This window comes from Somniosus microcephalus, unplaced genomic scaffold, assembly GCF_052327205.1.
Source record: "Somniosus microcephalus isolate GS21.2 unplaced genomic scaffold, FLI_Smic_1.0 unresolved_chr8, whole genome shotgun sequence".
Taxonomy (NCBI): Eukaryota; Metazoa; Chordata; class Chondrichthyes; order Squaliformes; family Somniosidae; genus Somniosus; species Somniosus microcephalus.
This window is the reverse complement of record NW_028225186.1, coordinates 35573262-35598257: the sequence shown is the minus strand read 5'-3', so window position 1 is coordinate 35598257 and position 24996 is coordinate 35573262. Positions and strand designations below refer to the sequence as shown.

General features: G+C 46.3%; 4 non-coding genes across 4 annotated transcripts; all 4 read left to right on the top strand.

The window, feature by feature from the left end:
- Window positions 1-3598: 3598 nt before the first annotated feature.
- trnae-uuc (transfer RNA glutamic acid (anticodon UUC)) lies at window positions 3599-3670 on the top strand. Its single transcript has one exon. It is a non-coding gene; the product is annotated as a tRNA-Glu (tRNA).
- Window positions 3671-9205: 5535 nt separating this feature from the next.
- Window positions 9206-9276, top strand: trnag-gcc (transfer RNA glycine (anticodon GCC)). Its single transcript has one exon. It is a non-coding gene; the product is annotated as a tRNA-Gly (tRNA).
- Window positions 9277-15832: 6556 nt separating this feature from the next.
- Window positions 15833-15903, top strand: trnag-gcc (transfer RNA glycine (anticodon GCC)). Its single transcript has one exon. It is a non-coding gene; the product is annotated as a tRNA-Gly (tRNA).
- Window positions 15904-22468: 6565 nt separating this feature from the next.
- On the top strand, window positions 22469-22539 carry trnac-gca (transfer RNA cysteine (anticodon GCA)). The gene has a single exon. It is a non-coding gene; the product is annotated as a tRNA-Cys (tRNA).
- The last annotated feature ends 2457 nt before the right edge of the window (window positions 22540-24996 follow it).

Sequence of the window (24996 nt, the reverse complement as noted above, 5' to 3'; positions counted from 1 at the left end):
TATTAAATGGCGGGCTCGAGGGGCCGAATGGCCCAATCCTGCTCCGATTTATTCTTTTGGGGAAGGTTAGTTTCTTAATTATGTAATTTTCGAGCAGCTAAACAACGTTGGAAGGAAACTCCCAGGGGACGTAGAAAAGTGCAAAATCTTAGCTCTGCCGAGAGCTCATGCACCTGAGAGGTTAACCCTGTGTTTCTCTGTCCACAGATCTTCCAGGACCTTCGAAGTGTTTCCAGCATTTAATCAACAATTCCAGATGCAGTATCTGCTGCATTTTGCTTTTTATGTTAACGCAATGGCCCCGCTTGTATTAACAAAAGTCAAAAATAAATTGCAGCTACCATAATATAGAATCTGTTAAGTCGGCGTGCATTGGTGGTTCAGGGGTAGAATTCTCGCCTGCCACGCGGGAGACCGGGTTCGATTCCCGGCCAATGCAGGCGAATTTTTTTAACAATTCATTTCATAGCAAACACATGAGCATAAATAATTTATTAGCTGTACCTGTGCAACTGCATCAAGGGTATGAATGTTCTGCTCCTGTTCCTGTGCAACAGCTTTGAGGGGCTGAATGGCATCCTGTTCCTGTGTAACAGGCTCGATTCTTACTCTGACAGACATTGCATTGCTCACTTCCTCGTTAGTCTCGTTGTGAGTATCCCCGCCTGTCACGCGGGAGACCGGGGTGAAATTCCCCGACGGGAAGGAATTTTAACATACCCAATTTTAAACGTTTTGGCAGCACCTTAAAGCGCTCCTTGGAAAAGATCAACAGCGAAAGATTGAACCTAAAATAATTTTAAACGCTGAGGAACTATATTAAAACCTCCTGCATCAATTCCTCGTTAGCATAGTGTTCTCCTTCAGTTTGTCTTTTGTGCGGGGCAATGCGGAACGAGAGAGGACAGGGAAATGCAGATAACAGCGGGAGAAAGCACGTCTGATCTTTCAAGTGGACAGCACTGGCACGATTGGCCGAATGGCCTCACACTGTCCTGCACGCCTCCATGAATGATATGGATATCTGAGACATACTCACCCAAAGTGAGCACACATCTGTGTTCGTGCATGTGTTTGAGTCTTTGTCTCAAGCAGTGCATTACTGTTTCCTCTGTATTGTCCTTGATATATTGGTGCTGATTATTCAATATCCCGACGGCTTTTCTCTGACTGTGTATCTCTGAGAAAAGCACAGAAGCAAATAGATTTCAGGTGGACGCCTACACGCACTTGATGCTGTGGTTTCCTGAACATGTCCTTTGTGATCTCGCCTAAAAAATGTCATCTTGTACGAAAAGTTTGCATGGCGTGAAAGTGACCTGAATTTCAAAGCAGCAAGGAGGAAGGACTGCCTCGTTCTGCTTGCTGGCAGGACGCTTCCGGCAGCTTCCCTGGTGGTCTAGTGGATAGGATTCGGCGCTTTCACCGCCGCGGCCCGGGGTCAGGTCAGGGCACCAGTGCGTTTTCTGGCTATTTGAAATGCCAGCAATCAAAGCACCCGCGCGAAATAAAGCTTGCACCTCATCAACCTTTCAATTTTCCACACCGCTGCTGTTGCCTCAACAGTGAGCAGCGCATCATTCGGTACCGAGGTGCAGCATTCGGTTCCTTGCCTTCTATAAAATGCCTGCTGTTTCAAAGTCAGCAGGAAATGACATTGGGAACAAGACACTTTAAATGCCCTCATTTATGTGTACCTCACAGTGTCAGAGCAGTCACGGTTATTATCCATCTTCCATGTACTATTTTGCCGACTGCATCTCCCTAACAAACTTAGCTGATCACAGCACGGCTATCAGTCAACTCATTGCCAGTGTGAAAAATGCCACATTAGCAACGTGTGCAAGACTCGAATGACAGAGTAACTGGGCCGTGATAACTTATCCTGATATTCATGAGGCCTTAACATTCGCTGCATAAGACAATTCTACCTCTGGTTACCAACCCTCCTGCCATTGGAAAGCGTTTGTCTTTATTTCCTCTATCAAAACCCATTGTAATTTTGCAAGCCTCTATTAAATTTCCTCTTAGCCTCCAGAGGAAAGCAATCCCAGCTTCTCCACACTATCCCTCGGGCCACACTGTAAGACGTCAAACGGGTCCTGTATGGTTGATAGACATATATTTCAGCTACAGGGGTGTCAAAGGTTATGGGGAACGGGCGGCAAAGTTGCGTTGTGTCGAAGATCTCATCAGCCACGAACTTATTAAATGGCGGGCTCGAGGGGCCGAATGGCCCAATCCTGCTCCTATTTATTCTTTTGGGGAAGGTTAGTTTCTTAATTATGTAATTTTCGAGCAGCTAAACAACGTTGGAAGGAAACTCCCACGGGACGTAGAAAAGTGCAAAATCTTAGCTCTGCCGAGAGCTCATGCACCTGAGAGGTTAACCCTGTGTTTCTCTGTCCACAGATCTTCCAGGACCTTCGAAGTCTTTCCAGCATTTAATCAGCAATTCAAGATGCAAAATCTGCTGCATATTGCTTTTTATGTTAACGCAATGTCCCCGCTTGCATTAACAAAAGTCAAAAATAAATTGTAGCTACCAGAAAATAGGATATATTAAGTCGGCGTGAGTTGGTGGTTCAGGGGTAGAATTCTCGCCTGCCACGCGGGAGACCCGGGTTCGATTCCCGGCCAATGCAGTGAATTTTTTTAACAATTCATTTCATAGCAAGCACATCACATGAGCATAAATAATTTATTAGCTGTACCTGTGCAACTGCATCAAGGGTATGAATGTTCTGCTCCTGTTCCTGTGCAACAGCTTTGAGGGGCTGAATGGCATCCTGTTCCTGTGTAACAGGCTGGATTCTTATTCTGACAGACATTACATTGCTCACTTCCTCGTTAATCTCGTTGTGAGTATCCCCGCCTGTCACGCGGGAGACCGGGGTGAAATTCCCCGACGGGAAGGAATTTTAACATCCCCAATTTTAAACGTTTTGGCAGCACCTTAAAGCGCTCCTTGGAAAAGATCAACAGCGAAAGATTGAACCTAAAATAATTTTAAACGGTCAGGAACTGTATAAAAACCTCCTGCATCAATTCCTCGTTAGCATAGTGTTCTCCTTCTGTTTGTCTTTTGTGCGGAGCACTGCGGAACGAGAGAGGACAGGGAAATGCAGATAACAGCGGGAGAAAGCACGTCTGATCTTTCAAGTGGACAGCACTGGCACGATTGGCCGAATGGCCTCACACTGTACTGCACGCCTCCATGAATCATATGGATATCTGAGACATACTCACACAAAGTGAGCACACATCTGTGTTCGTGCATGTGTTTGAGTCTTTGTCTCAAGCAGTGCATTACTGTTTCCTCTGTATTGTCCTTGATATTTTGGTGCTGATTATTCAATATCCCGACGGCTTTTCTCTGACTGTGTATCTCTGAGATAAGCACAGAAGCAAATAGATTTCAGGTGGACGCCTACACGCACTTGATGCTGTGGTTTCCTGAACATGTCCTTTATGATCTCGCCTAAAAAATGTCATCTTGTACGAAAAGTTTGCCTGGCGTGAAAGTGACCTGAATTTCAAAGCAGCAAGGAGGAAAGACTGCCTTGTTCTGCTTGCTGGCAGGCCGCTTCTCACAGCTTCCCTGGTGGTCTAGTGGATAGGATTCGGCGCTTTCACCGCCGCGGCCCGGGTTCGATTCCCGGTCAGGGAACCAGTGCGTTTTCTGGCTGTTTGAAATGCCAGCAATCAAAACACCCGCGCGAAATAAAGCTTGCACCTGATCAACCTTTCAATTTTCCACACCGCTGCTTTTGCCTCAACAGGGAGCAGCGCATCATTCGGTACCGAGGTGCAGCATTCGCTTCCTTGCCTTCTATAAAATGCCTGCTGTTTCAAAGTCAGCAGGAAATGACATTGGGAACAAGACACTTTAAATGCCCACATTTATGTGTACCTCACAGTGTCAGAGCAGTCACGGTTATTATCCGTCTTCCATGTACTATTTTGCCGACTGCATCTCCCTAACAAACTTAGCTGATCACAGCACGGCTATCAGTCAACTCATTGCCAGTGTGAAAAATGCTACATTCGCAACGTGTGCAAGACTCGAATGACAGAGTAACTGGGCCGTGATAACTTATCCTGATATTCATGAGGCCTTAACATTCGCTGCATAAGACAATTCTACCTCTGGTTACCATCCCTCCTGCCATTGGAAAGCGTTTGTCTTTATTTCCTCTATCAAAACCCATTGTAATTTTGCAAGCCTCTATTAAATTTCCTCTTAGCCTCCAGAGGAAAGCAATCCCAGCTTCTCCACACTATCCCTCGGGCCACACTGTAAGACGTCAAACGGTTCTGTATGTCTGATAGACATATATTTCAGCTACAGGGGAGTCAAAGGTTATGGGGAACGGGCAGCAAAGTTGCGTTGTGTCGAAGATCTCATCAGCCACGAACTTATTAAATGGCGGGCTCGAGGGGCCGAATGGCCCAATCCTGCTCCTATTTATTCTTTTGGGGAAGGTTAGTTTCTTAATTAATAAATTTTCGAGCAGCTAAACAACGTTGGAAGGAAACTCCCACGGGACGTAGAAAAGTGCAAAATCTTAGCTCTGCCGAGAGCTCATGCACCTGAGAGGTTAACCCTGTGTTTCTCTGTCCACAGATCTTCCAGGACCTTCGAAGTGTTTCCAGCATTTAATCAGCAATTCCAGATGCAGTATCTGCTGCATTTTGCTTCTTATGTTAACGCAATGTCCCCGCTTGGATTAACAAAAGTCAAAAATAAATTGTAGCTGCCAGAAAATAGAATCTATTAAGTCGGCGTGCATTGGTGTTTCAGGGGTAGAATTCTCGCCTGCCACGCGGGAGACCCGGGTTCGATTCCCGGCCAATGCAGGCGAATTTTTTTAACAATTCATTTCATAGCAAGCACATCACATGAGCATAAATAATTTATTAGCTGTAGATGTGCAACTGCATCAAGGGTATGAATGTTCTGCTCCTGTTCCTGTGCAACAGCTTTGAGGGGCTGAATGGCATCCTGTTCCTGTGTAACAGGCTCGATTCTTACTCTGACAGACATTACATTGCTCACTTCCTCGTTAGTCTCGTTGTTAGTATCCCCGCCTGTTACGCGGGAGACCGGGGTGAAATTCCCCGACGGGAAGGAATTTTAACATACCCAATTTTAAACGTTTTGGCAGCACCTTAAAGCGCTCCTTGGAAAAGATCAACAGCGAAAGATTGAACCTAAAATAATTTTAAACGGTGAGGAACTGTATAAAAACCTCCTGCATCAATTCCTCGTTAGCACAGTGTTCTCCTTCTGTTTGTCTTTTGTGCGGGGCAATGCGGAACGAGAGAGGACAGGGAAATGCAGATAACAGCGGGAGAAAGCACGTCTGATCTTTCAAGTGGACAGCACTGGCACGATTGGCCGAATGGCCTCACACTGTACTGCACGCCTCCATGAATGATATGGATATCTGAGACATACTCACCCAAAGTGAGCACACATCTGTGTTCGTGCATGTGTTTGAGTCTTTGTTTCAAACAGTGCATTACTGTTTCCTTTATTTTGTCCTTGATATTTTGGTGCTGATTATTCAATATCCCGACGGCTTTTCTCTGACTGTGTATCTCTGAGAAAAGCACAGAAGCAAATAGATTTCAGGTGGACGCCTACACGCACTTGATGCTGTGGTTTCCTGAACATGTCCTTTGTGATCCTGCCTAAAAAATGTCATCTTGTACGAAAAGTTTGCATGGTGTGAAAGTGACCTGAATTTCAAAGCAGCAAGGAGGAAAGACTGCCTTGTTCTGCTTGCTGGCAGGACGCTTCCGGCAGCTTCCCTGGTGGTTTAGTGGATAGGATTCGGCGCTTTCACCGCCGCGGCCCGGGGTCAGGTCAGGGCACCAGTGCGTTTTCTGGCTATTTGAAATGCCAGCAATCAAAGCACTCGCGCGAAATAAAGCTTGCACCTCATCAACCTTTCAATTTTCCACACCGCTGCTGTTGCCTCAACAGTGAGCAGCGCATCATTCGGTACCGAGGTGCAGCATTCGCTTCCTTGCCTTCTATAAAATGCCTGCTGTTTCAAAGTCAGCAGGAAATGACATTGGGAACAAGACACTTTAAATGCCCACATTTATGTGTACCTCACAGTGTCAGAGCAGTCACGGTTATTATCCGTCTTCCATGTACTATTTTGCCGACTGCATCTCCCTAACAAACTTAGCTGTTCACAGCACGGCTATCAGTCAACTCATTGCCAGTGTGAAAAACGCCACATTAGCAACGTGTGCAAGACTCGAATGACAGAGTAACTGGGCCGTGATAACTTATCCTGATATTCATGAGGCCTTAACATTCGCTGCATAAGACAATTCTACCTCTGGTTACCATCCCTCCTGCCATTGGAAAGCGTTTGTCTTTATTTCCTCTATCAAAACCCATTGTAATTTTGCAAGCCTCTATTAAATTTCCTCTTAGCCTCCAGAGGAAAGCAATCCCAGCTTCTCCACACTATCCCTCGGGCCACACTGTAAGACGTCAAACGGGTTCTGTATGTCTGATAGACATATATTTCAGCGACAGGGGAGTTAAAAGTTATGGGGAACGGGCGGCAAAGTTGCGTTGTGTCGAAGATCTCATCAGCCACGAACTTATTAAATGGCGGGCTCGAGGGGCCGAATGGCCCAATCCTGCTCCGATTTATTCTTTTGGGGAAGGTTAGTTTCTTAATTATGTAATTTTCGAGCAGCTAAACAACGTTGGAAGGAAACTCCCACGGGACGTAGAAAAGTGCAAAATCTTAGCTCTGCCGAGAGCTCATGCACCTGAGAGGTTAACCCTGTGTTTCTCTGTCCACAGATCTTCCAGGACCTTCGAAGTGTTTCCAGCATTTAATCAACAATTCCAGATGCAGTATCTGCTGCATTTTGCTTTTTATGTTAACGCAATGGCCCCGCTTGTATTAACAAAAGTCAAAAATAAATTGTAGCTAGCATAATATAGAATCTGTTAAGTCGGCGTGCATTGGTGGTTCAGGGGTAGAATTCTCGCCTGCCACGCGGGAGACCGGGTTCGATTCCCGGCCAATGCAAGCGAACTTTTTTAACAATTCATTTCATAGCAAACACATGAGCATAAATAATTTATTAGCTGTACCTGTGCAACTGCATCAAGGGTATGAATGTTCTGCTCCTGTTCCTGTGCAACAGCTTTGAGGGGCTGAATGGCATCCTGTTCCTGTGTAACAGGCTCGATTCTTACTCTGACAGACATTGCATTGCTCACTTCCTCGTTAGTCTCGTTGTGAGTATCCCCGCCTGTCACGCGGGAGACCGGGGTGAAATTCCCCGACGGGAAGGAATTTTAACATACCCAATTTTAAACGTTTTGGCAGCACCTTAAAGCGCTCCTTGGAAAAGATCAACAGCGAAAGATTGAACCTAAAATAATTTTAAACGCTGAGGAACTGTATTAAAACCTCCTGCATCAATTCCTCGTTAGCATAGTGTTCTCCTTCAGTTTGTCTTTTGTGCGGGGCAATGCGGAACGAGAGAGGACAGGGAAATGCAGATAACAGCGGGAGAAAGCACGTCTGATCTTTCAAGTGGACAGCACTGGCACGATTGGCCGAATGGCCTCACACTGTCCTGCACGCCTCCATGAATGATATGGATATCTGAGACATACTCACCCAAAGTGAGCACACATCTGTGTTCGTGCATGTGTTTGAGTCTTTGTCTCAAGCAGTGCATTACTGTTTCCTCTGTATTGTCCTTGATATTTTGGTGCTGATTATTCAATATCCCGACGGCTTTTCTCTGACTGTGTATCTCTGAGAAAAGCACAGAAGCAAATAGATTTCAGGTGGACGCCTACACGCACTTGATGCTGTGGTTTCCTGAACATGTCCTTTGTGATCTCGCCTAAAAAATGTCATCTTGTACGAAAAGTTTGCATGGCGTGAAAGTGACCTGAATTTCAAAGCAGCAAGGAGGAAAGACTGCCTTGTTCTGCTTGCTGGCAGGACGCTTCCGGCAGCTTCCCTGGTGGTCTAGTGGATAGGATTCGGCTCTTTCACCGCCGCGGCCCGGGGTCAGGTCAGGGCACCAGTGCGTTTTCTGGCTATTTGAAATGCCAGCAATCAAAGCACCCGCGCGAAATAAAGCTTGCACCTCATCAACCTTTCAATATTCCACACCGCTGCTGTTGCCTCAACAGTGAGCAGCGCATCATTCGGTACCGAGGTGCAGCATTCGGTTCCTTGCCTTCTATAAAATGCCTGCTGTTTCAAAGTCAGCAGAAAATGACATTGGGAACAAGACACTTTAAATGCCCTCATTTATGTGTACCTCACAGTGTCAGAGCAGTCACGGTTATTATCCATCTTCCATGTACTATTTTGCCGACTGCATCTCCCTAACAAACTTAGCTGATCACAGCACGGCTATCAGTCAACTCATTGCCAGTGTGAAAAATGCCACATTAGCAACGTGTGCAAGACTCGAATGACAGAGTAACTGGGCCGTGATAACTTATCCTGATATTCATGAGGCCTTAACATTCGCTGCATAAGACAATTCTACCTCTGGTTACCAACCCTCCTGCCATTGGAAAGCGTTTGTCTTTATTTCCTCTATCAAAACCCATTGTAATTTTGCAAGCCTCTATTAAATTTCCTCTTAGCCTCCAGAGGAAAGCAATCCCAGCTTCTCCACACTATCCCTCGGGCCACACTGTAAGACGTCAAACGGGTCCTGTATGTTTGATAGACATATATTTCAGCTACAGGGGAGTCAAAGGTTATGGGGAACGGGCGGCAAAGTTGCGTTGTGTCGAAGATCTCATCAGCCACGAACTTATTAAATGGCGGGCTCGAGGGGCCGAATGGCCCAATCCTGCTCCTATTTATTCTTTTGGGGAAGGTTAGTTTCTTAATTATGTAATTTTCGAGCAGCTAAACAACGTTGGAAGGAAACTCCCACGGGACGTATAAAAGTGCAAAATCTTAGCTCTGCCGAGAGCTCATGCACCTGAGAGGTTAACCCTGTGTTTCTCTGTCCACAGATCTTCCAGGACCTTCGAAGTGTTTCCAGCATTTAATCAGCAATTCCAGATGCAAAATCTGCTGCATATTGCTTTTTATGTTAACGCAATGTCCCCGCTTGCATTAACAAAAGTCAAAAATAAATTGTAGCTACCAGAAAATAGAATCTATTAAGTCGGCGTGCATTGGTGGTTCAGGGGTAGAATTCTCGCCTGCCACGCGGGAGACCCGGGTTCGATTCCCGGCCAATGCAGTGAATTTTTTTAACAATTCATTTCATAGCAAACACATCACATGAGCATAAATAATTTATTAGCTGTACCTGTGCAACTGCATCAAGGGTATGAATGTTCTGCTCCTGTTCCTGTGCAACAGCTTTGAGGGGCTGAATGGCATCCTGTTCTCTGTGTAACAGGCTCGATTCTTACTCTGACAGACATTACATTGCTCACTTCCTCGTTAGTCTCGTTGTGAGTATCCCCGCCTGTCACGCGGGAGACCGGGGTGAAATTCCCCGACGGGAAGGAATTTTAACATACCCAATTTTAAACGTTTTGGCAGCACCTTAAAGCGCTCCTTGGAAAAGATCAACAGCGAAAGATTGAACCTAAAATAATTTTAAACGGTGAGGAACTGTATAAAAATCTCCTGCATCAATTCCTCGTTAGCATCGTGTTCTCCTTCTGTTTGTCTTTTGTGCGGGGCAATGCGGAACGAGAGAGGACAGGGAAATGCAGATAACAGCGGGAGAAAGCACGTCTGATCTTTCAAGTGGACAGCACTGGCACGATTGGCCGAATGGCCTCACACTGTACTGCACGCCTCCATGAATGATATGGATATCTGAGACATACTCACCCAAAGTGAGCACACATCTGTGTTCGTGCATGTGTTTGAGTCTTTGTTTCAAGCAGTGCATTACTGTTTCCTCTGTATTGTCCTTGATATTTTGGTGCTGATTATTCAATATCCCGACGGCTTTTCTCTGACTGTGTATCTCTGAGAAAAGCACAGAAGCAAATAGATTTCAGGTGGACGCCTACACGCACTTGATGCTGTGGTTTCCTGAACATGTCCTTTGTGATCTCGCCTAATAAATGTCATCTTGTACGAAAAGTTTGCATGGCGTGAAAGTGACCTGAATTTCAAAGCAGCAAGGAGGAAAGACTGCCTTGTTCTGCTTGCTGGCAGGACGCTTCCGGCAGCTTCCCTGGTGGTTTAGTGGATAGGAATCGGCGCTTTCACCGCCGCGGCCCGGGGTCAGGTCAGGGCACCAGTGCGTTTTCTGGCTATTTGAAATGCCAGCAATCAAAGCACCCGCGCGAAATAAAGCTTGCACCTCATCAACCTTTCAATTTTCCACACCGCTGCTTTTGCCTCAACAGTGAGTAGCGCATCATTCGGTACCGAGGTGCAGCATTCGCTTCCTTGCCTTCTATAAAATGCCTGCTGTTTCAAAGTCAGCAGGAAATGACATTGGGAACAAGACACTTTAAATGCCCACATTTATGTGTACCTCACAGTGTCAGAGCAGTCACGGTTATTATCCGTCTTCCATGTACTATTTTGCCGACTGCATTTCCTAACAAACTTAGCTGATCACAGCACGGCTATCAGTCAACTCATTGCCAGTGTGAAAAATGCCACATTAGCAACGTGTGCAAGACTCGAATGACAGAGTAACTGGGCCGTGATAACTTATCCTGATATTCATGAGGCCTTAACATTCGCTGCATAAGACAATTCTACCTCTGGTTACCATCCCTCCAGCCATTGGAAAGCGTTTGTCTTTAGTCCTCTATCAAAACCCATTGTAATTTTGCAAGCCTCTATTAAATTTCCTCTTAGCCTCCAGAGGAAAGCAATCCCAGCTTCTGCACACTATCCCTCGGGCCACACTGAAAGACGTCAAACGGATTCTGTATGTTTGATAGACATATATTTCAGCTACAGGGGAGTCAAAGGTTATGGGGAACGGGCGGCAAAGTTGCGTTGTGTCGAAGATCTCATCAGCCACGAACTTATTAAATGGCGGGCTCGAGGCGCCGAATGGCCCAATCATGCTCCTATTTATTCTTTTGGGGAAGGTTAGTTTCTTAATTATGTAATTTTCGAGCAGCTAAACAACGTTGGAAGGAAACTCCCACGGGACGTAGAAAAGTGCAAAATCTTAGCTCTGCCGAGAGCTCATGCACCTGAGAGGTTAACCCTGTGTTTCTCTGTCCACAGATCTTCCAGGACCTTCGAAGTGTTTCCAGCATTTAATCAGCAATTCCAGATGCAGTATCTGCTGCATTTTGCTTTTTATGTTAACGCAATGGCCCCGCTTGTATTAACAAAAGTCAAAAATAAATTGTAGCTACCATAATATAGAATCTGTTAAGTCGGCGTGCATTGGTGGTTCAGGAGTAGAATTCTCGCCTGCCACGCGAGTGACTGGGGTTCGATTCCCGGCCAATGCAGGCGAATTTTTTTAACAATTCATTTCATAGCAAGCACATCACATGAGCATAAATAATTTATTAGCTGTACCTGTGCAACTGCATCAAGGGTATGAATGTTCTGCTCCTGTTCCTGTGCAACAGCTTTGAGGGGCTGAATGGCATCCTGTTCCTGTGTAACAGGCTCGATTCTTACTCTGACAGACATTACATTGCTCACTTTCTCGTTAGTCTCGTTGTGAGTATCCCCGCCTGTCACGCGGGAGACCGGGGTGAAATTCCCCGACGGGAAGGAATTTTAACATACCCAATTTTAAACGTTTTGGCAGCACCTTAAAGAGCTCCTTGGAAAAGATCAACAGCGAAAGATTGAACCTAAAATAATTTTAAACGCTGAGGAACTGTATTAAAACCTCCTGCATCAATTCCTCGTTAGAATAGTGTTCTCCTTCAGTTTGTCTTTTGTGCGGGGCAATGCGGAACGAGAGAGGACAGGGAAATGCAGATAACAGCGGGAGAAAGCACGTCTGATCTTTCAAGTGGACAGCACTGGCACGATTGGCCGAATGGCCTCACACTGTCCTGCACGCCTCCATGAATGATATGGATATCTGAGACATACTCACCCAAAGTGAGCACACATCTGTGTTCGTGCATGTGTTTGAGTCTTTGTCTCAAGCAGTGCATTACTGTTTCCTCTGTATTGTCCTTGATATTTTGGTGCTGATTATTCAATATCCCGACGGCTTTTCTCTGACTGTGTATCTCTGAGAAAAGCACAGAAGCAAATAGATTTCAGGTGGACGCCTACACGCACTTGATGCTGTGGTTTCCTGAACATGTCCTTTGTGATCTCGCCTAAAAAATGTCATCTTGTACGAAAAGTTTGCATGGCGTGAAAGTGACCTGAATTTCAAAGCAGCAAGGAGGAAAGACTGCCTTGTTCTGCTTGCTGGCAGGACGCTTCCGGCAGCTTCCCTGCTGGTTTAGTGGATAGGATTCGGCGCTTTCACCGCCGCGGCCCGGGGTCAGGTCAGGGCACCAGTGCGTTTTCTGGCTATTTGAAATGCCAGCAATCAAAGCACCCGCGCGAAATAAAGCTTGCACCTCATCAACCTTTCAATTTTCCACACCGCTGCTGTTGCCTCAACAGTGAGCAGCGCATCATTCGGTACCGAGGTGCAGCATTCGGTTCCTTGCCTTCTATAAAATGCCTGCTGTTTCAAAGTCAGCAGGAAATGACATTGGGAACAAGACACTTTAAATGCCCTCATTTATGTGTACCTCACAGTGTCAGAGCAGTCACGGTTATTATCCATCTTCCATGTACTATTTTGCCGACTGCATCTCCCTAACAAACTTAGCTGATCACAGCACGGCTATCAGTCAACTCATTGCCAGTGTGAAAAATGCCACATTAGCAACGTGTGCAAGACTCGAATGACAGAGTAACTGGGCCGTGATAACTTATCCTGATATTCATGAGGCCTTAACATTCGCTGCATAAGACAATTCTACCTCTGGTTACCAACCCTCCTGCCATTGGAAAGCGTTTGTCTTTATTTCCTCTATCAAAACCCATTGTAATTTTGCAAGCCTCAATTAAATTTCCTCTTAGCCTCCAGAGGAAAGCAATCCCAGCTTCTCCACACTATCCCTCGGGCCACACTGTAAGACGTCAAACGGGTCCTGTATGTTTGATAGACATATATTTCAGCTACAGGGGTGTCAAAGGTTATGGGGAACGGGCGGCAAAGTTGCGTTGTGTCGAAGATCTCATCAGCCACGAACTTATTAAATGGCGGGCTCGAGGGGCCGAATGGCCCAATCCTGCTCCTATTTATTCTTTTGGGGAAGGTTAGTTTCTTAATTATGTAATTTTCGAGCAGCTAAACAACGTTGGAAGGAAACTCCCACGGGACGTAGAAAGGTGCAAAATCTTAGCTCTGCCGAGAGCTCATGCACCTGAGAGGTTAACCCTGTGTTTCTCTGTCCACAGATCTTCCAGGACCTTCGAAGTCTTTCCAGCATTTAATCAGCAATTCAAGATGCAAAATCTGCTGCATATTGCTTTTTATGTTAACGCAATGTCCCCGCTTGCATTAACAAAAGTCAAAAATAAATTGTAGCTACCAGAAAATAGGATATATTAAGTCGGCGTGAGTTGGTGGTTCAGGGGTAGAATTCTCGCCTGCCACGCGGGAGACCCGGGTTCGATTCCCGGCCAATGCAGTGAATTTTTTTAACAATTCATTTCATAGCAAGCACATCACATGAGCATAAATAATTTATTAGCTGTACCTGTGCAACTGCATCAAGGGTATGAATGTTCTGCTCCTGTTCCTGTGCAACAGCTTTGAGGGGCTGAATGGCATCCTGTTCCTGTGTAACAGACTGGATTCTTATTCTGACAGACATTACATTGCTCACTTCCTCGTTAATCTCGTTGTGAGTATCCCCGCCTGTCACGCGGGAGACCGGGGTGAAATTCCCCGACGGGAAGGAATTTTAACATCCCCAATTTTAAACGTTTTGGCAGCACCTTAAAGCGCTCCTTGGAAAAGATCAACAGCGAAAGATTGAACCTAAAATAATTTTAAACGGTGAGGAACTGTATAAAAACCTCCTGCATCAATTCCTCGTTAGCATAGTGTTCTCCTTCTGTTTGTCTTTTGTGCGGAGCACTGCGGAACGAGAGCGGACAGGGAAATGCAGATAACAGCGGGAGAAAGCACGTCTGATCTTTCAAGTGGACAGCACTGGCACGATTGGCCGAATGGCCTCACACTGTACTGCACGCCTCCATGAATCATATGGATATCTGAGACATACTCACACAAAGTGAGCACACATCTGTGTTCGTGCATGTGTTTGAGTCTTTGTCTCAAGCAGTGCATTACTGTTTCCTCTGTATTGTCCTTGATATTTTGGTGCTGATTATTCAATATCCCGACGGCTTTTCTCTGACTGTGTATCTCTGAGATAAGCACAGAAGCAAATAGATTTCAGGTGGACGCCTACACGCACTTGATGCTGTGGTTTCCTGAACATGTCCTTTATGATCTCGCCTAAAAAATGTCATCTTGTACGAAAAGTTTGCCTGGCGTGAAAGTGACCTGAATTTCAAAGCAGCAAGGAGGAAAGACTGCATTGTTCTGCTTGCTGGCAGGACGCTTTACGCAGCTTTCCTGGTGGTCTAGTGGATAGGATTCGGCGCTTTCACAGTCGCGGCCCGGGGTCGATTCCCGCTCAGTGGAACCAGTGCGTTTACTGGCTGTTTGAAATGCCAGCAATCAAAGCACCCGCGCAAAACAATGCTTGAACCTTTCAATTTTTCACACCGCTGCTGTTGCCTCAACAGGGAGCAGCGCATCATTCGGTACCGAGTTGCAGCATTCGCTTCCTTGCCTTCTATAAAATGCCTGCTGTTTCAAAGTCAGCAGGAAATGACATTGGGAACAAGACACTTTAAATGCCCACATTTATGTGTACCTCACAGTGTCAGAGCAGTCACGGTTATTATCCGTCTTCCATGTACTATTTTGCCGACTGCATCTCCCTAACAAACTTAGCTGATCACAGCACGGCTATCAGTCAACTCATTGCCAGTGTGAAAAATGCCACATTCGCAACGTGTGCAAGACTCGAATGACAGAGTAACTGGGCCGTGATAACTTATCCTGATATTCATGAGGCCTTAACATTCGCTGCATAAGACAATTCTACCTCTGGTTACCATCCCTCCTGCCATTGGAAAGCGTTTGTCTTTATTTCCTCTATCAAAACCCATTGTAATTTTGCAAGCCTCTATTAAATTTCCTCTTAGCCTCCAGAGGAAAGCAATCCCAGCTTCTCCACACTATCCCTCGGGCCACACTGTAAGACGTCAAACGGTTCTGTATGTCTGATAGACATATATTTCAGCTACAGGGGAGTCAAAGGTTATGGGGAACGGGCAGCAAAGTTGCGTTGTGTCGAAGATCTCATCAGCCACGAACTTATTAAATGGCGGGCTCGAGGGGCCGAATGGCCCAATCCTGCTCCTATTTATTCATTTGGGGAAGGTTAGTTTCTTAATTAATACATTTTCGAGCAGCTAAACAACGTTGGAAGGAAACTCCCACGGGACGTAGAAAAGTGCAAAATCTTAGCTCTGCCGAGAGCTCATGCACCTGAGAGGTTAACCCTGTGTTTCTCTGTCCACAGATCTTCCAGGACCTTCGAAGTGTTTCCAGCATTTAATCAGCAATTCCAGATGCAGTATCTGCTGCATTTTGCTTCTTATGTTAACGCAATGTCCCCGCTTGCATGAACAAAAGTCAAAAATGAATTGTAGCTGCCAGAAAATAGAATCTATTAAGTCGGCGTGCATTGGTGGTTCAGGGGTAGAATTCTCGCCTGCCACGCGGGAGACCCGGGTTCGATTCCCGGCCAATGCAGGCGAATTTTTTTAACAATTCATTTCATAGCAAGCACATCACATGAGCATAAATAATTTATTAGCTGTACCTGTGCAACTGCATCAAGGGTATGAATGTTCTGCTCCTGTTCCTGTGCAACAGCTTTGAGGGGCTGAATGGCATCCTGTTCCTGTGTAACAGGCTCGATTCTTACTCTGACAGACATTACATTGCTCACTTCCTCGTTAATCTCGTTGTGAGTATCCCCGCCTGTCACGCGGGAGACCGGGGTGAAATTCCCCGACGGGAAGGAATTTTAACATCCCCAATTTTAAACGTTTTGGCAGCACCTTAAAGCGCTCCTTGGAAAAGATCAACAGCGAAAGATTGAACCTAAAATAATTTTAAACGGTGAGGAACTGTATAAAAACCTCCTGCATCAATTCCTCGTTAGCATAGTGTTCTCCTTCTGTTTGTCTTTTGTGCGGAGCACTGCGGAACGAGAGAGGACAGGGAAATGCAGATAACAGCGGGAGAAAGCACGTCTGATCTTTCAAGTGGACAGCACTGGCACGATTGGCCGAATGGCCTCACACTGTACTGCACGCCTCCATGAATCATATGGATATCTGAGACATACTCACACAAAGTGAGCACACATCTGTGTTCGTGCATGTGTTTGAGTCTTTGTCTCAAGCAGTGCATTACTGTTTCCTCTGTATTGTCCTTGATATTTTGGTGCTGATTATTCAATATCCCGACGGCTTTTCTCTGACTGTGTATTTCTGAGATAAGCACAGAAGCAAATAGATTTCAGGTGGACGCCTACACGCACTTGATGCTGTGGTTTCCTGAAGATGTCCTTTGTGATCTCGCCTAAACAATGTCATCTTGTACGAAAAGTTTGCATGGAGTGAAAGAGACCTGAATTTCAAAGCAGCAAGGAGGAAAGACTGCCTTGTTCTGCTTGCTGGCAGGACGCTTCCGGCAGCTTCCCTGGTGGTTTAGTGGATAGGATTCGGCGCTTTCACCGCCGAGGCCCGGGGTCAGGTCAGGGCACCAGTGCGTTTTCTGGCTATTTGAAATGCCAGCAATCAAAGCACCCGCGCGAAATAAAGCTTGCACCTCATCAACCTTTCAATTTTCCACACCGCTGCTGTTGCCTCAACAGTGAGCAGCGCATCATTCGGTACCGAGGTGCAGCATTCGCTTCCTTGCCTTCTATAAAATGCCTGCTGTTTCAAAGTCAGCAGGAAATGACATTGGGAACAAGACACTTTAAATGCCCACATTTATGTGTACCTCACAGTGTCAGAGCAGTCACGGTTATTATCCGTCTTCCATGTACTATTTTGCCGACTGCATCTCCCTAACAAACTTAGCTGATCACAGCACGGCTATCAGTCAACTCATTGCCAGTGTGAAAAATGCCACATTAGCAACGTGTGCAAGACTCGAATGACAGAGTAACTGGGCCGTGATAACTTATCCTGATATTCATGAGTACTTAACATTCGCTGCATAAGACAATTCTACCTCTGGTTACCATCCCTCCTGCCATTGGAAAGCGTTTGTCTTTATTTCCTCTATCAAAACCCATTGTAATTTTGCAAGCCTCTATTAAATTTCCTCTTTGCCTCCAGAGTAAAGCAATCCCAGCTTCTCCACACTATCCCTCGGCCACACTGTAAGACATAAACGGGTTCTGTATGTCTGATAGACATATATTTCAGCTACAGGGGAGTCAAAGGTTATGGGGAACGGGCGGCAAAGTTGCGTTGTGTCGAAGATCTCATCAGCCACGAACTTATTAAATGGCGGGCTCGAGGGGCCGAATGGCCCATTCCTGCTCCTATTTATTCTTTTGGGGAAGGTTAGTTTCTTAATTATGTAATTTTCGAGCAGCTAAACAACGTTGGAAGGAAACTCCCACGGGACGTAGAAAAGTGCAAAATCTTAGCTCTGCCGAGAGCTCATGCACCTGAGAGGTTAACCCTGTGTTTCTCTGTCCACAGATCTTCCAGGACCTTCGAAGTGTTTCCAGCATTTAATCAGCAATTCCAGATGCAGTATCTGCTGCATATTGCTTTTTATGTTAAGGCAATGTCCCCGCTTGTATTAACAAAAGTCAAAAATAAATTGTAGCTACCAGAAAATAGATTCTATTAAGTTGGCGTGAGCTGGTGGCTCAGGGGTAGAATTCTCGATTGCCACGCGGGAGACCCGGGTTCGATTCCCGGCCAAAGCAGTGAATTTTTTTAACAATTCATTTCATCGCAAGCACATCACATGAGCATAAATAATTTATTAGCTGTACCTGTGCAACTGCATCAAGGGTATGAATGTTCTGCTCCTGTTCCTGTGCAACAGGTTTGAGGGGCTGAATGGCATCCTGTTCCTGTGTAACAGGCTCGATTCTTACTCTGACAGACATTACATTGCTCACTTCCTCGTTCGTCTCGTTGTGAGCATCCCCGCCTGTCACGCGGGAGACCGGGGTGAAATTCCCCGACGGGAAGGAATTTTAACATACCCAATTTTAAACGTTTTGGCAGCACCTTAAAGCGCTCCTTGGAAAAGATCAACAGCGAAAGATTGAACCTAAAATAAATTTAAACGGTGACGAACTGTATAAAAACCTCCTGCATCAATTCCTCGTTAGCATAGTGTTCTCCTTCTGTTTGTCTTTTGTGCGGGGCAATGCGGAACGAGAGAGGACAGGGAAATGCAGATAACAGCGGGAGAAAGCACGTCTGATCTTTCAAATGGACAGCACTGGCACGATTGGCCGAATGGCCTCACACTGTACTGCACGCCTCCTTGAATCATATGGATATCTGAGACATACTCACCCAAAGTGAGCACACATCTGTGTTCGTGCATGTGTTTGAGTCTTTGTCTCAAGCAGTGCATTACTGTTCCCTCTGTATTGTCCTTGATATTTTGGTGCTGATTATTCAATATCCCGACGGCTTTTCTCTGACTGTGTATCTCTGAGAAAAGCACAGAAGCAAATAGATTTCAGGTGGACGCCTACACGCACTTGATGCTGTGGTTTCCTGAACATGTCCTTTGTGAACTCGCCTAAAAAATGTCATCTTGTACGAAAAGTTTGCATGGCGTGAAAGTGACCTGAATTTCAAAGCAGCAAGGAGGAAAGACTGCCTTGTTCTGCTTGCTGGCAGGACGCTTCTCACAGCTTCCCTGGTGGTTTAGTGGATAGGATTCGGCGCTTTCACCGCCGCGGCCCGGGGTCAGGTCAGGGCACCAGTGCGTTTTCTGGCTATTTGAAATGCCAGCAATCAAAGCACCCCCGCGAAATAATGCTTGCACCTCATCAACCTTTCAATTTTCCACACCGCTGCTGTTGCCTCAGCAGTGACCAGCGCATCATTCGGTACCGAGGTGCAGCATTCGCTTCCTTGCCTTCTATAAAATGCCTGCTGTTTCAAAGTCAGCAGGAAATGACATTGGGAACAAGACACTTTAAATGCCCACATTTATGTGTACCTCACAGTGTCAGAGCAGTCACGGTTATTATCCGTCTTCCATGTACTATTTTGCCGACTGCATCTCCCTAACAAACTTAGCTGATCACAGCACGGCTATCAGTCAACTCATTGCCAGTGTGAAAAATGCCACATTAGCAACGTGTGCAAGACTCGAATGACAGAGCAACTGGGCCGTGATAACTTATCCTGATATTCATGAGGCCTTAACATTCGCTGCATAAGACAATTCTACCTCTGGTTACCATCCCTCCTGCCATTGGAAAGCGTTTGTCTTTATTTACTCTATCAAAACCCATTGTAATTTTGCATTCCTCTATTAAATTTCCTCTTAGCCTCCAGAGGAAAGCAATCCCAGCTTCTCCACACTATCCCTCGGGCCACACTGTAAGACGTCAAACGGGTTCTGTATGTCTGATAGACATATATTTCAGCTGCAGGGGAGTCAAAGGTTATGGGGAACGGGCGGCAAAGTGGCGTTGTGTCGAAGATCTCATCAGCCACGAACTTATTAAATGGCGGGCTCGAGGGGCCGAATGGCCCAATCCTGCTCCTATTTATTCTTTTGGGGAAGGTTAGTTTCTTAATTATGTAATTTTCGAGCAGCTAAACAACGTTGGAAGGAAACTCCCACGGGACGTAGAAAAGTGCAAAATCTTAGCTCTGCCGAGAGCTCATGCACCTGAGAGGTTAACCCTGTGTTTCTCTGTCCACAGATCTTCTAGGATCTTCGAAGTGTTTCCAGCATTTAATCAGCAATTCCAGATGCAGTATCTGCTGCATGTTGGTTTTTATGTTAACGCAATGTCCCCGCTTGTATTAGCAAAAGTCAAAAATAAATTGTAGCTACGAGAAAATAGAATTGATCAAGTCGGCGTGCATTGGTGGTTCAGGGGTAGAATTCTCGCCTGCCACGCGGGAGACACGGGTTCGATTGCCGGCCAATGCAGCCGAATTTTTTTAACAATTCATTTCATAGCAAGCACATCACATGAGCATAAATAATTTATCAGCTGTACCTGTGCAACTTCATCAAGGGTATGAATGTTCTGCTCCTGTTCCTGTGCAACAGCTTTGAGGGGCTGAATCGCATCCTGTTCCTGTGTAACAGGCTCGATTCTTACTCTGACAGACATTACATTGCTCACTTCCTCGTTAGTCTCGTTGTGAGTATCCCCGCCTGTCACGCTGGAGACCGGGGTGAAATTCCCCGACGGGAAGGAATTTTAACATCCCCAATTTTAAACGTTTTGGCAGCACCTTCAAGCGCTCCTTGGAAAAGATCAACAGCGAAAGATTGAACCTAAAATAATTTTAAACGGTGAGGAACTGTATAAAAACCTCCTGCATCAATTCCTCGTTCGCATAGTGTTCTCCTTCTGTTTGTCTTTTGTGCGGGGAACTGCGGAACGAGAGAGGACAGGGAAATGCAGATAACAGCGGGAGAAAGCACGTCTGACCTTTCAAGTGGACAGCACTGGCACGATTGGCCGAATGGCCTCACACTGTACTGCACGCCTCCATGGATCATATGGATATCTGAGACATACTCACCCAAAGTGAGCACACATCTGTGTTCGTGCATGTGTTTGAGTCTTTGTCTCAAGCAGTGCATTACTGTTACCTCTGTATTGTCCTTGATATTTTGGTGCTGATTATTCAATATCCCGACGGCTTTTCTCTGACTGTGTATCTCTGAGAAACGCACAGAAGCAAATAGGTTTCAGGTGGACGCCTACACGCACTTGATGCTGTGGTTTCCTGAACATGCCCTTTGTGATCTCGCCTAAAAAATGTCATCTTGTACGAAAAGTTTGCATGGCGTGAAAGTGACCTGAATTTCAAAGCAGCAAGGAGGAAAGACTGCCTTGTTCTGCTTGCTGGCAGGATGCTTCTCGCAGCTTCCCTGGTGGTTTAGTGGATAGAATTCGGCGCTTCACCGCCGCGGCCCAGTGTTCGATTGCTGTGTCAGGAAACCAGTGCGTTTCTGGCTATTTGAAATGCCAGCAATCAAAGTACCCGCGCGAAATAATGCTTGCACCTCATCAACCTTTCAACTTTCCACACCGCTGCTGTTGCCTCAACAGTGAGCAGCGCATCATTCGGTACCGAGGTGCAGCATTCGCTTCCTTGCCTTCTATAAAATGCCTGCTGTTTCAAAGTCAGCAGGAAATGACATTGGGAACAAGACACTTTAAATGCCCACATTTATGTGTACCTCACAGTGTCAGAGCAGTCACGGTTATTATCCGTCTTCCATGTACTATTTTGCCGACTGCATCTCCCTAACAAACTTAGCTGATCACAGCACGGCTATCAGTCATCTCATTGCCAGTGTGAAAAATGCCACATTAGCAACGTGTGCAAGACTCGAATGACAGAGTAACTGGGCCGTGATAACTTATCCTGATATTCATGAGGCCTTAACATTCGCTGCATAAGACAATTCTACCTCTGGTTACCATCCCTCCTGCCATTGGAAAGCGTTTGTCTTTATTTCCTCTATCAAAACCCATTGTAATTTTGCAAGCCTCTATTAAATTTCCTCTTAGCCTCCAGAGGAAAACAATCCCAGCTTCTCCACACTATCCCTCGGGCCACACTGTAAGACGTCAAACGGGTTCTGTATGTCTGATAGACATATATTTCAGCTACAGGGGAGTCAAAGGTTAAGGGGAACGGGCGGCAAAGTTGCGTTGTGTCGAAGATCTCATCAGCCACGAACTTATTAAATGGCGGGCTCGAGGGGCCGAATGGCCCAATCCTGCTCCTATTTATTCTTTTGGGGAAGGTTAGTTTCTTAATTATGTAATTTTCGAGCAGCTAAACAACGTTGGAAGGAAACTCCCACGGGACGTAGAAAAGTGCAAAATCTTAGCTCTGCCGAGAGCTCATGCACCTGAGAGGTTAACCCTGTGTTTCTCTGTCCACAGATCTTCCAGGACCTTCGAAGTGTTTCCAGCATTTAATCAGCAATTCCAGATGCAGTATCTGCTGCATATTGCTTTTTATGTTAACGCAATGTCCCCGCTTGTATTAACAAATGTCAAAAATAAATTGTAGCTACCAGAAAATAGAATCGATTAAGTCGGCGTGCATTGCTGGTTCAGGGGTAGAATTCTCGCCTGCAACGCGGGAGACCCGGGTTCGATTCCCGGCCAATGCAGGCGAACTTTTTTAACAATTCATTTCATAGCAAGCACATCACATGAGCATAAATAATTTATTAGCTGTACCTGTGCAACTGCATCAAGGGTATGAATATTCTGCTTCTGTTCCTGTGCAACAGCTTTGAGGGGCTGAATGGCATCCTGTTCCTGTGTAACAGACTCGATTCGTACTCTGACAGACATTACATTGCTCACTTCCTCGTTAGTCTCGTTGTGAGTATCCCCGCCTGTCACGCGGGAGACCGGGGTGAAATTCCCCGACGGGAAGGAATTCTGACATCCCCAATTTTAAACGTTTTGGCAGCACCTTCAAGCGCTCCTTGGAAAAAATCAACAGCGAAAGATTGAACCTAAAATAATTTTAAACGGTCAGGAACTGTATAAAAATCTCCTGCATCAATTCCTCGTTGGCATAGTGGATTATTGTTTCCTCTGTATTGTCCTTGATATTTTGGTGCTGAGTATTCAATATCCCGACGGCTTTTCTCTGACTGTGTATCTCTGAGAAAAGCACAAAAGCAAATAGATTTCAGGTGGACGCCTACACGCACCTGATGCTGTGGTTTCCTGAACATGTACTTTGTGATCTCGCCTAAAGAATGTCATCTTGTACGAAAAGTTTGCCTGGCGTGAAAGTGACCTGAATTTCAAAGCAGCAAGGAGGAAAGACTGCCTTGTTCTGCTTGCTGGCAGGGCGCTTTCCGCAGCTTCCCTGGTGGTCTAGTGGTTAGGATTCGGCGCTTTTACCGCCGCGGCCAGTGTTCGATTCCCGGTCAGGAAACCAGTGCGTTTTCTGGCTGTTTGAAATGCCAGCAATCAAAGCACCCGCGCGAAACAATGCTTGCACCTCATCAACCTTTCAATTTTCCACACCGCTGCTGTTGCCTCAACAGTCAGCAGCGCATCATTCGGTACCGAGGTGCAGCATTCGCTTCCTTGCCTTCTGAAAAATGCCTGCTCTTTCAAAGTCAGCAGGAAATGACATTGCGAACAAGACACTTTAAATGCCCACATTTATGTGTGATGCGCTATCAATTACTCATAAAAGACGGAGAGTTAGGAGAGTAACTCAAGGCTTTTATTAGCAAAGAACAAAGCATGCCTCTCGTGGTTGACTGGGTTCCAAGAAGGCAGGGTGCTGCAGGTCAATCACCTTTATACCTGGGCCTGTGGGTGGAGCCAGCCGCGACATGTTGAGGCATGCATAGGTACAACAGTGTGCAACAACAACAACAACAGTGAATAACAATAACAGTGGTTTTCCACATTCACCCTTTGTTTAAAATTGAGTCCGGCGGGGTGAAGTGTACTAAAGGTTCGTGTAAGTAAGTCTATCAGGTGGCCTTGTATGCCGTCCTAAACGTCGTGGTGGCGGCGGTGATGGTGCAGCATCCAACGTTGAATCTGGTGTCTCATTGAGTGGTTGGGTGGTCAATGACGGGTCCTAGGGCTGCGGCATGCCGTCTAGCGGGGTTGGGTTGTGGGTAGTGGTGGATGGCAATGGTAGTGTTTCAGGGTCACCCGAAGGTGCGAGGTCTCGTATGCAGACTGTGTCCTCCCGCCCGTCCGGGTTCACCACGTAAGCATACTGAGGGTTGGCATGGAGGAGGCTCACCCTCTCGACCAGGGGGTCCGTCTTATGGGACCTCACGTGCTTCCACAGTAGGATGGGTCCTGGAGAAGTCAGCCAGGTCGGTAACGAGATCACCGATGTGGACTTCCTGGGGAAGGAGAACATTCTCTCGTGAGGGGTAGCATTGGTGGCTGTACAGAGCAGTGACTGAATGGAATGGAGTGCCGCAGGGAGGAGTTCCTGCCAGCGAGAGGTCGGAAGGCCCTTAGATTTCAAGTTTAAAAGGAATGCCTTCCAGACCGTCGCATTCTTCCTTTCCACCTGGCCATTCCCCCGGGGGTTGTAGCTGGTGGTCCTGCTTGTAGCGATACCTCTCGAGAGCAGGTACTGCCGGAGTTCGTCGCTCATAAAGGATGAGCCCCTGTCGCTATGAATACAGCTAGGGAAACCGAACAATGCGAAGAGGTCATTCAGACATTTAATGACCGTGGTACTGGTCAAGTCTGAGCAAGGGATGGCAAACGGGAAACGGGAGTACTCATCAATTATGTTGAGGAAGTACACATTGCGGTCGGAGGAGGGGAGGGGCCCTTTAAAATCGACGCTCAGCCTTTCAAAGGGGCGCGTGGCTTTGATCAGGCTTGCTCTGTCTGGCCTATAAAAATGCAGTTTGCACTCGGCACAGATTTGGCAGTTCCTGGCCATGGTCCTGACCTCCTCGATGGAGTTGGGCAGGTTACGGGATTTGATGAAGTGAAAAAACCTGGTGACCCCCGGGTGGCAGAGGTCATTGTGGAGGGTCTTCAGTCTATCGACCTGCGCATTGGCGCATGTACCACGTGATAGGGCATATGGGGGCTCATTGAGTTTCCCGGGCCGG